Here is a 3689-nt window from a genome sequence, read left to right as displayed (position 1 = left end):
GGAAGATTAGCAATAGACAATAATTTGCATTAATATTTTTCAAGTCACTCTATTTCATCCATTTTCATTGCCACTGGTTTAGTTAAAACCCTTACCACTTCTGTTGTGATTTATTCTACTGGGTCCTAAATGGTTGCCTTGCCTGCTGTCTTACCCCACTATCTGCCCTTGACCACATGGCCGAGAGATTTCCCAAGGTCACAGGGGTCAGATGACTCCCATGAACTCTAGTTGCCTTCAGAGGGATGTGTCCCAACTCTGTTATAGACTAGAGGCTCCGTCATAACTCGCCCCTTCTCTCCAAATGCAGATAAACCTACTCAGCAAAGGGGGCTATGAGTTTGCACATGTCTGCTTCTCCATGGTCGGAGAACATGTCATTCTTTATCCCTCCATTGCTGGGGCCTGCCTTTCACATCGTGGGCCACTGCACTTACCATGTTGAGTTCTGCCGACTGTTAGTCTTCAAAGATGCTATCTGGGGCTATTTAAAAACATTGTCAAAGAAACATGAGAAACTGGTGGAGATTATTAAAGCATACCATCTTACTAGAGTCTCTGAGGTATCATCTTATAAAAAGAAAGCAGGCTGGCTAGTTTAACCAATCATTTCCCAAACATAGGGAATGTTTTTGGTTTGTTTGTTTGTTTGTTTGTTTGTTTTGAGAAGCACCTCTCAATTAACGTGTTTCATAGGTCAACAATCTGGAAAATTTACTTTACTTTTCCCCCTCCAACCAGATTCATTGAACATAATCAAATTCTGTGTACAAAGTGACCTGAGCCTGCTGCTTCAAAACAGGAGCCTTTCTTACAAATATTTTAATAAGTCAGTCCATTGAGTGTCAAAAAGCAGCTTACTTTATAATTAATAGAAAAGTACCCAATGTACACTAGATAAATGGCTTCACTTCTGGAACTTTCATAGTTCTACAAGATAATTAGTACAGGTAGGATCGACCCCCTATGACAGGCTGCTGGAGAAATGATGTGAGCTATCAAGAGGCCACTTTGTGTACTGCCACTGTGATGCCATCGTATTTCTGGTTGCTAATATTCCCGTTATCTGATTCTACAGACACCACAGGAAGGTCAGTGGGGTCTGAGGTTAGCTCCGCAGCTTGCTGGGCTACAGCAGGTATCCCCCCCAGCATACTTCACTTGATGGGGTCCCACAACAACCCAGATTAGGTCCCTGTGAATTTGTGCACAGGACTCCAACAATAGATGGGTTCTTCATCGTGTCCTCCAAATGCTCCTTCAAGGTCACCTCTATCCTGCTCACTGTTCCCCCAGCCCCGGATCCCACAGTGCATCATGTGCTTCTCCACCCCAGGCCTGGAGTGCATCTCACTAACTCACATGGAAAACTTCCTTTTAAAGCTCTTTACCTGCGGGTCCCTCTTATGTGTATATGTGTGTACACACAAACACACACACACGTACACAGACAATATATATGAATATGTAAATTCTTTTGTTTTCCTTATGGCATGCACTTAGCAAAGTGCTCCAAGACTTTCTATGTCTTTGTGCAGGTTACTGATCATTTTCAAACTAGTCAAGTTTCCTTTGGTTATATTTTACAGAGACTAAATTCAGATTACTTTAAGCAAATGGAGAAGATTTCATAGCTCAGATAATTCACCAGCACAGTGGTGATGATATTCTTAGTTATCCCTCAGTAGTTCTCAACAGAAGATGATTTTGCCCCTCCTCATCCCACTCCCTGGGAGAACTTTGACAATGTCAGATGACATCCTTGTCACAACTGCAGGAAAGTGGGTGCTTCTGGCATCTAATGCTGTGTAGATGTTAGCACAAGAGAGTCCCCTTCCCCAATGAGGAAATACTTGGTCCAAAATGTCAGTTGTGCCAGAATTTAAAAACTCTGATTATAATTAGGTCTAAACTCTCAAAGTCATTAGGAGTTCTTTGGTATTCCTCTCTCATGTCTTCTGTCAAAGCTGGATTTTATCTTTGAATATTGGGAAACATAGCTGCTGTCTACATGAGATCAACTTATATCCAGTTCTATGACCTAATAGAAGAAAAGTCTTCCTCGCCAGTTTCAGTCAGAAAAATACCAGAGAGTTCATTTGATTGGTCCAAGTTTGATCATGTGATCATTACAAAATCAATCCCTGTAGATGTTACAACGATCCCAGCATAGACCATGTACTCATCTTTGGGGTGAGGGGAGCAAAAGTGTATCAAACGCAACATTTATCATGCTTGGAATTCACTCTCTTATTTTAAAATAGAAACAATAATTTATCTCAATAAATATTGTGAGGCTTATTTTTAATGCATGTAAAAACTGTGACAGAACATTTGTAATATGGGACATGTTTAATGGTAGATATTATGATTGGCAGATATACTTTTGAAATATTTTTATTGTGATAATAACACTTAACATGAGATCTACCCTCTTAACACATTTTTAAGCACACGATAAAGTATTGTTACTATAGGCACAATGTTGTATAGCAGATCTCGAGAATTTATTCATCTTGTGTGACTGAGATTTGATGTCCTTTGAACAGCAACTCCCCATTTCACTCTTCCCTTAACTCTGGTAACCACCATCTTATTCTCTGTTTCTAAAAGCATGACTATTTTATTTTATTTTTTTATAAGATTTTATTTATTTATTTGACAAAGAGAGAGAGACAGCAAGAGAGGGAACACAAGCAGTGGGTGTGGGAGAGAGAGAAGCAGGCTTCTCGCTGAGCAGGGAACCTGAAGCTGGGCTCGATCCCAGGACTCTGGGATCATGACCTGAACCAAAAGCAGATATTAAATGACTAAGCCCCCCAGGCCCCTCTACAGCATAACTTTTTTAAAGACCTCATATAAGTAGACTCATATAGTATTTGTTTTTCTCTGTCTGGCTTATTTCACTTAGCAAAATATCTTCCAAGTTCATTCTCCTTATCATAGTTTCCTTTAAGACTGAATAATATTTTACTTGTGTATATATCACATTTTCTTCATCTGTTTATCTGCCGATGAACATTAGGTTGTGTCTGTATCTTGGCTATCCTGAATAACAGCTGCAATGACCATCAGAGTGCATAGGTTTCTTCTAGATCCTGATTTCAGGGTATTTTGGGTATATGCCCAAAACAGGATTACTGGTTCATATGCTAATTCTATTTTTTAATTTTGGGGGGCACCTCCACACAGTTTTCCACAGTGGCTACGCCAGTCTGCATTCCGAGCAATAGTGCACAGGGGTTCCGAATTCTCCACATCCTCACCAATAGGGGTTGTGTTTGATTTCGTTTTGTTTTGCTTTGAAAACTCCCATTCTAACATAAGTGAAATGACCTCTTGTTGTGGCTTTGATCAGCACTTCTCCAGTGATTAGTTACACGGAACATCTTTTCATATACCTGTTGGCCGTTTCTATTTCTCCTTTGGAGAAATATCTATTTAAACTCTTTGCCCATTTCTTAAGGGTTATTTAATTTTTTTGCTCTTGAGTTGTAGGAGTTTCCTTACATGTTTTGGATATTAATCCTTTATCTAATATATGGTTTGCAAATATCTTCTCTCATTCTGCAGGTTCCCTTTTCATTCTGTTGATTGTTTCCTTTGCTGCACAGACACTTTTCAGTTTAATCAAATCCCACTTGTCTAATTTTGCTTTTGCTGCTTGTGTTTTGGTGTCATATTGATTG

At 39.5% G+C, this 3689-nt stretch overlaps 1 pseudogene; it reads right to left on the bottom strand.

Annotated features, from left to right (window-relative positions):
- Positions 1 to 998: 998 nt before the first annotated feature.
- LOC111141315 lies at positions 999 to 1270 on the bottom strand (annotated as a pseudogene).
- Positions 1271 to 3689: the final 2419 nt, after the last annotated feature.

Source organism: Enhydra lutris, unplaced genomic scaffold (genome assembly GCF_002288905.1).
Source record: "Enhydra lutris kenyoni isolate GAN:26980312 unplaced genomic scaffold, ASM228890v2 scaffoldscaffold6, whole genome shotgun sequence".
Lineage (NCBI taxonomy): Eukaryota > Metazoa > Chordata > Mammalia > Carnivora > Mustelidae > Enhydra > Enhydra lutris.
Note: the sequence above shows the minus strand (reverse complement) of the source record. Positions and strands in the feature narration are given on the sequence as shown.